Here is a 10,498-nt window from a genome sequence, read left to right on the forward strand (position 1 = left end):
AGACTTTTGTTGGCCAAATGATTTCTCTGCTCTTTAATACCCTGTGGATTGTATGGACAGGACCTTTGGTCCAGTGATACAGTCAGCTGAAGTGGTGACCCTACCAGGAAAGATACAAGTGAATTAATATCCTGTTTTCTCCTCCTCCCTCCCCCTAACCCCTGCCCCACCTCTTCATCCTCTGCCAGTGCCTCCTATTGGCCAAACCCACTTGGAAGCCAGAGGACAAGGATGTCCATTGATACAGTCTGTAGAGGTCAGCCTCTTGGGGCGTAGAGCAGAATGGAGAAGGGGAAGAATGGAGCAAGCAGTGGGGAGAGATGCAGGGGAGAGAGATGAGCTCAGGGAAGGGGTGTGCATGTGAAATGAGCGTTTGCTGCAGGTTTCACTTTATCATAGAATCCCTGGTGGCTCAGATGGTAAAGAATCCGCCTTCCATGATAAGACTCGGGAGATGCGAGTTTGATCCCCTGGAGTAGGAAATGGCAACCCCCTCTAGTATCCTTGCCTGGAGAATCCCATGGACAAAAGAGCCTGGCGGGCTACAGTCCATAGGGTCTCAAGGATTCGGGTACGACTGAGCAACTAACACTTCACTTTGTCACAGAAGAGACCTCAGCCTGTGGCCAAAGAAAGAGGTAATGAAAAGCCAAGGTGGGGGGAATGCTCCCCTTCTCTGAAGCAAGAGGAAAAGTGCATGGGTGGGGGACAAGTGCCACACCTGCAGGGGAGAAGGAAGACAAGTTTCAGGAGCTGGGGCGGCAAGGAAGTAATAAAGGGTGTCAGAGTGTTTGGGGCTTCCCAGGTGATGCTAGTCATAAAGAACCTGCTTGTCAATGTAGGAGACATAATAGACACGGGTTTGATCCCTGGGTGGGGAAGATCTCCCGGAGGAGGGCATGGCAACCCACTCCAGTATTCTTTGCCTGGAGAATCCCATGAACAGAGGAGCCTGGCAGGCTACAATCCCTAGGGTCGCACAAAGTCTTACATGACTGAAGCAACTTAAAAAATGCACGCACGCACACACACAGAGTGTCTTAGTTCAGAGGTGAGCTGGAAGAGATGGGGTCCTGGGTGAGGCCCTGGGCAAGGAAGGTTGGAGTGGTCTGACCACACAGCCTGTGAGGCCAAGACATCCATTGGGATGTCCTACCCAGTGGAGGGTCTTAAGGCAGGGAAACCACTGCCTGCCCATCCCCCACCAAGGGTGGGAGTATGGCTTCCCTTCTTCCCCTGCCCAGAGCTGTTGAGCCAGTAGGTGCTTGATGGAAGTGAGTTCCTTTCTTTTCACTCCCCTTTCTTCCACTTTAAGCCTTCCCACCCACTCCTCCTTCAGGAGGCCCTATCAGCCCCCCTCTGACTGAGCCCTGGTCTAACTGAGGCCAGACATGTCCATGTCCAGATAGGGACTGGTTTCTAGCAGGTTCAAGTCCCAGCACCTGGGTCCTGCTGTTCCTCTGACACGTGCTGGGTATATTCATTCATTCATTCAGGTGACCGTTATTTCACCTACTGTGTGTCAGGCTCTATACTAGACATCAGGGATTCAGCAGTGAGCAAGCCAGAGGCCCACAGAGCTCAGAATGCTATGGGAGCCAGGTAGGATCACAGGGAAGGGTCAGAGTGGAACTGAGAGAGGCCATGGGAGCCAGCAGAGCCCATGGGAAACTGCAAGGAAGGATCCCTGGGAGAAGAAATAGCAGTGTTGGAACTTCCCTGGTGATCCAGTGCTTAAAGACTCCACGCTCCCAATGCAGGGGGCCCGGATTCAATCCCTGGTCAGGGAACTAGATCCATCACGACGCAACTGAAGATCCCACACGCAGAAATGAAGATGCCACCTGACGCAACCAAGACCCAGCACAGCCAAATAAAAAAATTTAAAAAAAAAAGGAAATGGTGGTGTTATTGTTTCCAACCTTTTTTTTTTCTTCTTCTTTTTTTTTTTCGTTTCCAACCTTGATCAGGTCAGCTTCCCTCGGCCTAACCCCTCCAGTGGTGTCCACTGTGCTTTTCATTTAAACCCAGATCTTTGGCCCCTTGGAACTCGGCCCCCATCAGCTTCCCTGAGCACCTACCCCTTGCTCACTCTGCACCCAGCACCCTGGCCTCCTTGCTGCTCCTCTTAGCCACCCACCCCTCTCTCCTCTGGGCCTTTGCACTTTCTTTTCCTTCTACCTGGAACATGCTACCAGACTGTTTGCCTCTCTGGCTTACAGCTTACAGTCTGAAAAGCTCCTCCTTTCAGATCACAGTTCTTTTAGCTCAAACCAGTCTATCCTAAAGGAAATCAACCCTGAATAGTCATTGGAAGGACTAATGCTGGAGCTGAAGCTCCAGTACTTAGGCCACGTGATGTGAAAAGCCGACTCATTGGAAAAGATCCTGATGCTGGGAAGGATTGAGGGCAGGAGGAGAAGGGGGTGACAGAGGATGAGATGGTTGGATGGAATCACCAACTCAATGAGTTTGAGCAAACTCCAGGAGATGGTGAAAGACAGGGAAGCCTGGCATGCTGCAGTCCATGGGGTTGCAGAGTCGGATACGACTGAGCAAACTGAACATAACATAGATATATTTATTCATTTATTTTTTTGGCCTCACTGCAACACATGGGATCTTATTTGCCCGACCAGGGATGGAATCCGCACCCCCTGCAGTGGAAGCACAGTGTTTCTACCACTGGACCTCCAGGGAAGTCCCTAAATATTTTTATTTATTTATTTATTTGGCTGGTCTTAGTTGCGGTACATAGGATCTTCGATCTTCATCGTGGCATTCGAACTCTTAGTTGTGGCATGCAAACTCCTTAGCTGTGGCATGTGGGATCTATTCATAGTTCCCTGATCAGGGATGGAATCCAGGCCCCCTGCATTGGGAGCTTGGGGTGTTAGCCACTGGACCACAAGAGAAGTCCCATGTCTTAGTTCTAATGTTCCCTTGTTAGCAACTCCCATCTCCATCACCTACACTGAAATCTCTTCACCTCTCATGTCCCATTCTAGGCTTCTTATTTGTTTACCTCCTTGTTTCTTATCTGTCTCCCCTATCAGGGCAGGAACCTGCTCGGTCTTCATCACCTCTACCTGTAATAGGGTCAGGCATGAAGTAGTTGCTCAGTGTGTGTTTGTCAAATGACTGAACGAAGGTGAGGAGAGCTGGAGGGCCAGAGTGAGCTGTCAGGTGACAGGAGTCTCCCAAGTTGGAGTAAGGTGTTCCAGGCAGTGGGTACAGCCATTGTGAAAACTGGAAAGGCTGAGGGCTTCCCTGGTGGCTCCATGGTAAAGAATCCACCAGCTAATACAACGGAGATGGGTTCAATCCCTGGTACCAAAAGATCTCATGTGCCACTGGGCAACTAAGCCTGTGCACCACAACTGCAGAGCCTGTGCTCTGGAGCCCGGGAGCCACGACTGCTAAGCACACGGACCACAACAACTGAAGCCCGAGTGCCCTAGAGCGTGTGCTCCGCAACAAGAGAAGCCACTGCAATGAGAAGCCAGCACGTTGCAACTAGAGAAAACCCTGCACAGCAGCCAAGGCCCCAGCACACAGCCAGAAAAAAAGCTAGGACTGGGAAACAGGGAAGAGAAACTGGTGAGGAAGATGTCGTTCTGGGCAATGGGAAGCCATGAAGGGTTTGAGCATGAGAGGGCTCCAGGGAGGCAGTGGTCAGGATCGCTGGCTGGGTCTGCAGCCCACAACCCCTGGGGTCCATCCCTTCCCCCCATTGCCCAGGCCCCATAACCCAGCGGCCCTCACTCCTGCTGGTTCTTGTTAGGCTCCCACAGCCTGGGTGTAAGGGCCTAGCCCCAGTTTTCATATGCAGAGGACAGGACTGTGGTCCCAAGAGGATAAGCGAAGGGCACATTCTCAGGTTCCCAGTCAGCGGGCCGGGGCCCAGCAGCTGTGTCTTGGCCTGGCCCCAGGTCCTGCATCCCTGGGGACTGAGCTCATTGAGGAGAAATGCAGTCCCTGGCCAAGGCAACCAGCAGGGGCAAGGGAGACGGCTCAAACCCACCCCTACCCCCACCATGTTGGGAACTGGGTGTCTGCCTGCTGCAAAGCCATGGGAATAATTGCTCTGACTGTCCTGACCCCCAGGGATCTGGACACCTTGGGCTATTCCTGCCACTGTGACTGGAGGGCAGAAGAAAACCGGAGCGGGGACCCTCACTTTCTGCCTTGCTGAGTTGGTGTCCTCAGAATTTGGGGGCTTCAGAAAGGGACTGACAGGGCTTCCCTGGTGGCTCAGTGCTTAAGAATCCTGTTTGCAATGCAGGGGACGCTGGTTCGATCCATGGTCCGGAAAGATCCCACGTGCCGTGGAGCAGCTAAGCCTGTGCACCACCTTACTGAGCCTGTGCTCTAGAGTCCATGAGCCACAACTACTGAACCTGTGTGCTGAAACTACTGAAGCCTGCACGCTGTAAAGCCCGTGCTCCACAGCGAGAGACGCCACCACAATGAGAAGTCTGAGCACCGCAACTAGAGAAAGCCTGCATGCAGCAGTGAAGACCCAGGGCGGCCAAAAAGAAAGTAAATAAATAATTGGAAGGGAAAAAGAGAAGGATGCACAGTAGGGGCTCTGTAAACGTATCTTCTTTTTGTCCTCACTCCCCTTGTGCTATACTCAGCCTGTTTTTTCATCATTACTGCTTCCTCTCTGTCTCTGTCTGCCACAGGCCAGGGATCATTGGGTCAACAGAGTAGGAGACTTTGGACTTCCTGCCTAGCAAAATGTGTGTCCAGGTTCTTGGTTGCTCCTTGTGATGGGGAGCTCAGCACCCATTAGGGCATCTATTGCAGCAGAAAATCCTTTCTCAGGGGGGTCAGGGGAGGCACTGAAGTCTCTACCTTTGTCCCCTGGGCCACTTGACCCTTTTCAGGACCCCCAGATACCTAGAAGTTACTGAGGAGAGTCGTCTGGGCCTCCAGTGGTGGCTCCTTTGGACTGAGCATGCCAACTCCTTCAGCCAGTTCCCTCCCACGTTACCCCCTCAGTGCCCACCTCATGTTGTGTGATGTCTGGCCACTGGTGAGCCCCCATTATAGAAGAGGGGATAAAGGCAGGATACAGACACTCCCAGCCCCTTGTGGACAAGCCAAGTGGTAGGGTGAAAGTATGCTAGGAAAGCCAGGGGTGGGGAGCAGAGAGGACTTCCTGGAGCTGAAATCTTAAAGAATAGGAATTTACTGGGTACAGGAATGGAGGTGAATAGGCATGCTAGAAGGAGGGACCAGCACGCGCAAAGCCACGACATGTGCAGGAAATAGTACAGCATTCCCTATAGCTAGAAGGAAATGCATTTTAAAATTTTTATTTATTTATGTACTTTGGCTGCACCGTGCAGCTTGTAGGATCTCAGTTCCCTAACCAGGGACTGAACCCAGGGCCGCAGAAGTGAAAGCCTGGAATCCTTAGCCCTAGGCCACCAGGGAACTCCCAGGAAATACATTTATTTATCTTTATTTTTGGCTGTGCTGGGTCTTCATCACTGTGCACTGGCTTCCTCTGGTTGCAGCGAGAGGGGACTACTCTTCATCATGATGCACAGACTTCTTCTTGTGGTGGCTTCTCTTGTTGCATTGCATAGGCTCTAGAGCCAGCAGGCTTTGGTAGTTGCGGCACATGGGCTCAGTTGCCCTGTGGCATGTAGAATCTTCCGGGACCAGAGATCAAACTGTGTCCCCTGAATTGCAAGGCAGATTCTTAACCACTGGACCACCAGGGAAGCCCCAGGAAATGCATTTTTAAAAAGAACACATCTACTATGAGTTCCTGCTTGGGGAGGAAGCAAAAGGGTCCTTCTAACTAGCTGGATGTCCCAGGCAGAAAGAAGAACCTGAGCAAAGGCTGTGAGAGTGCAGAGCCTACTGGGTGACTCAGTGTGATGATGAAGGGAACAGGAGGGGCTGGGGAGTGTCTGAAGGCTCTGAAAGCAGGGCTGAGGGGCTTGGATTTCCTCCCGGGGTGATGGGTATGAGAAGGACTTAAGCTGTGCCTTCCCTCATCCCCATGGGCCTGTTGACTCAGCACACTCACAGTGAGTCAGCTGTGCCCCTTCTGATTATGCAACTTTTGTCTTTTTCTCTTCCCAGTCCCCACCCCAACCCCACCCCACCCCTCCCTCTCATTCCATGTGGCCTGGAGTTACTGGGTTCAAATCTCAGCTCTTCCTCTAGAAAGCCTCCAGCAAATCATCATAAGATGGGCAGAGACCCACCCCCATGAGGGTTGACCCCGTAAGATGGGTGAATAGCTCCCCTCCCAGATGGAGGTTGCACTCATAAGCTGAGAGGCTGGGACACCCTCAGTTCCTGTCCCCTGGTGCTTGACTCTCTGCCACCCTCAGCAGGGCTGGAGATCATCTCCTGTGTTGGGCCCTGGTCAATTGTTCAACTTTCACCCTTGGCTTTTCATTCTTCTTTCTCTCTAATGGTACTTCTCTGCCTCTACCACCTCTTCCTCTTCCAGTGTTTTAATATCATCCAAGGGGACTTCCACAGTGGTACAGTGGATAGGAATCCACCTGCCAAGGCAGGGGACTCACATTCGATCCCTAGTCTGGGAAAATTCCACATGCCATGGAGCAACTAAGCCCAAGAGCTGCAACTACTGAGCCCATGTGCTGCAATTACTGAAGCTCACCCACCTAGAGCCCATGCTCTGCAACAAGAGAAGCCACCGAAAGGAGAAGCCCGCGCACGGCAACGAAGAGAAGCCCCTGCTTGCTCCAACAAGAGAGAGCCTTCACGCAGCAATGAAAACTCAGTGCAGCCAAAAATAAATAATTATGAAAATCATCCCAGGTAAACAGAGGAATGGATCAGTAAAATGTGGTGTAGCCAATCAATGGAATGTCATGCCTGCGTGCTAAGTCGCTTCAGTCGTGTCCGACTCTTTGCAACCCTTTGGACCCCAAGAGGCTCCTCTGTCCCTGGGACTCTCCAGGCAAGAATTCTGGAGTGGGTCGCCATTCCCTTCTCCAGGGGATCTTCCCAACCCAGGGATGGAAGCTGCATTTTTTATATCTCCAATGGAATGTTGCTGCTAAGTCACTTAAGTCGTGTCCAACTCTGTGCGACCCCATAGACTGCAGCCCATTAGGCTCCTCTGTCCCTGGGATTCTCCAGGCAAGAACGCTGGAGTGGGTTGCCATTCCCCCCTCCAATGCATGAAAGTAAAAAGTGAAAGTGAAGTCGATCAGTCGTGTCCGACTCTTAGCAACTCCATGGACTGCAGCCCACCAGGCTCCTCCATCCATAGGATTTTCCAGGCAAGAATACTGGAGTGGGGTGCCATTGCCTTCTTCAATGGGATGTTACTCAGCCATAAAAAGGAATGAAGAACTGACACATGCTACAAAATGGATGAACCTCTAAAATATTATACCCAGTGAAAAAAGTCAGACATAAAAGACCACATGCTGTATGATTCCATAGATGTGAAACATTCAGAACAAGGTACATCCATGGAGACAGAAACACATTAATGGCTGCCAGGGACAGATGAAGAGTGACTGCTGACGGGGACAACATTTTCTTTAGGGTTGATGAAAATGTGATGAGACTAGGTAGAGCTGGTGGTTGCACTAAATGCCACTGAACTGTACACTTTAAAATGGTAAGTAATTTTATGTAAGGGAATTTTATCTCAATTAAAAAAAAAATCATCAGAGGCAATCACCAATAAATGCTCCAAACAGTGGTGATAGTTTGACAGGCATCGGGATAGTCACACAGCTCAATATATCTCCCCACATGATATTGATATTTACTCATTACAAGAGGGGATGGGAAGAGAATGGTACATTTACAGTAGAGAAACTGGACCAGCTTCATTCAAGCGATCAAAATCTAACAAGACCAGTGTTGAGGACTCATATCAGGTGCCTCCTGATACAACCCACGGAAGAGTACCAGCATCACTTCTTTGGCAGTTCTTGCCAAAGATACAGAGCCTGAACCTGGTCACGAGGAAACTGCAGCCCAGTTCACTAAGGGATGTTCTGTGAAACAGATGACCTTGCCTATCCAAAAATATCAACATCATGACAGACAAAGAAAGGCTAAGGAACTGATACAGATTAAAGGACATGAAGAAACATAACAATTAAATGCAACACATGGTCAGAGATTAGATCCTGGACCAGCAAAGAAACATGCTACAGAGGATATAACTGGAGAAACCAAAAACTGTCCGTATGGAGAAAACTTGTGTGTTTGTATAAGAGAATGCCCTCGATCTTAGGAAACATTCAGTGATGATTTGGGGGGCAAAGGAACATCATAGCAACATCTTGCTTTCAAACACGTGTGCGTGCTAACTCACTTCAGTTGTGTCTGACTCTTTGTGACCCCATGAACTGTAGCCCACCAGGCTCCTCTGTCCATGGGATTCTCCAGGCATGAAGACTGGAGTGGGTTGCTATGCCCTTGTCCAGGGGATCTTCCTGACCCAGGGATTGAAACTGCATCTCTTATGTCTCCTGCACTTAGTAGGTGGGTTCTTTACCACCCATCTGGGAAGCTCTGCTCTCAAATACATATATTATATAATATATTACATATAATTAAAAATTATATATAATTTCTTCAAAACTATGGTTTTTCCAGTAGTCATGTACAGATGTGAGACGTGGACCATAAAGAAGGCTGAGCACTGAAGAACTGATACCTTCAAATTGGGGTGCTAGAGAAGATTCTTGAGAATCCCTTGGACAGCAAGGAGATCAAACCAGTTAATCCTAAAGGAAATCAACCCTGAATATTCATTGGAAGGGGATGCTGGGATGCTGAAGCTCCAATACTTTGGCCACCTGATGCGAAGAGCCAACTCTTTTTCAATGCTTTGGAAAAGATCCTGATGCTGGGAAAGACTGAAGTTTGCAAAAAGAGAAAGGAGTGACAGCGGATGAGATGGTTGGATGGCATCACTGACTCAACGGACATTAGTTTGAGCAAACTCCAGGAGATAGTGAAGGACAGGGGAGCCTGTCATGCTGCAGTCCAGGGGGTTGCAAAGAGTCAGACATGACTTAGTGACTAAACAACAATAATTATAAAGTAAATTTGGCAAAGTGTGGGCCGAGTTGGTGAAGCTGGATAAAAGGCCTATGGAAATTGCATTTTGAATTATTTCTAAATGAAAATTTAAAATTGCTCAAAGATCTCTGGGGTGCCCAGGTGACTGTCTCTCACCCTGGTGCCCCCGTGCTTAGCCCCAGTGCTCAGCTGCCTCATGGGTGAACCTCAGATTCCTGGGTTTCAGCACCTCACCCCCAACCCATTCCTCCTCACTACAGCCTCATCACCATGCTAAACACCTACAGGTCGGCCTGGTCTCTTTCTCCTTCTCCTCAGGGCCAGGGTGACCCCTGACCTGCCCACTCTCCCCTCCTTCCCTACTTGACTCGGCCCCCTCCTCTGTTTGCGAACCTGTCCCTCTCCTGAAATGTCTTTCTTTCAGTTCTGGGCTGAGCCCCCACTGAACCCTTCTCAGGGAAGCTCTCTCCTGGAGAGGGCAGGGGAGGTGTACTCCCAGCCGCTGAAACAACGCCAGACATAGAGCTTGAGCTTTATGTTGAATAAATGAATGGATGAATAAGTGACCCCTTCCCCCAAGCAGAGCCCTCACCAGCTTCTCTGCTGTGTCCCTCCCTCTGGCCCAACCCTAAGTCCTCAGTGCTGGAGTCTGGTTTTTTCTTCCCCAGAGTGGGGGCTTCTCTAGGCTGGTCTTGGGGCCTTTCCGGAGTACCCGTTCTTGCCACAGGGACAGAGCTCACTGCAGGGTGGTTGTTTTTCAGCATGACTGATTTTGGAAAAGGCAGTTGGATGAAACTGAGCAAGACTGGCTGAGCAGCAAAGCTGTGTAGGCTATGGGGTGGGGTGGACCTTTGGATATTGAGGAGGAAGGGGTTATAGCACACTTGAGACGCCTAGACTTTGTCCGAGGTCCGAGGCTGCAAAAATCGCCCAAGGCTCTTGGTCTGAGAGGGCCTGAGTTTAGAGTTGTGAATATTTCAGATTTTAAGTCCCCCAGGAAGCTCTGTGCACGCCTCTGCATTTGTGCATCCTGGCTGTGTATTCAGGAGCCTTGCAGGACGTGCCTGGTTTCAGTTTCGGGGTGTCGGGGGCGGGGGGGTGCGGGGGGGGGAGTGGAGGGGAGTGTCTGTTTGTGCCCGGCTCCGTGTGTATCTCGGGCTCTGGATGTGTTTTGGGGAGCAGGGAGATGTTCAGGAAGTTGGGTGTGTCTGACACCTTGGGTTGGGCCCGCTGGCCTGAGTTTCCGAGAGGGTCTTCGGGTCCCAGGCTGTGTGGGTGGAGGGTGGGCAGGGACCCCAGGAGGCCGGGCCGGGGGCGGGGGAGTTCTGGGCCGGCCCTGGGGCGGGGCGAGCCGCCCAGGGTTGGGGGCGGGGCGGCCCGGCCGTCTCACTTCAGCGAAGTTGGCTGCGCGGAGGCTGGCCCCGGACGCGCCCGGAGCCCAAGGAAG

General features: G+C 51.0%; 1 protein-coding gene across 1 annotated transcript in view; it reads left to right on the top strand.

Moving 5' to 3' along the window:
• Nucleotides 1-10,498, top strand: part of NOTCH3 (notch 3) — a 52,415-nt gene that overhangs the window by 2,273 nt on the left and 39,644 nt on the right.

This window comes from Bison bison, unplaced genomic scaffold (assembly GCF_000754665.1).
Source record: "Bison bison bison isolate TAMUID 2011002044 unplaced genomic scaffold, Bison_UMD1.0 scf7180017863978, whole genome shotgun sequence".
NCBI lineage: Eukaryota > Metazoa > Chordata > Mammalia > Artiodactyla > Bovidae > Bison > Bison bison.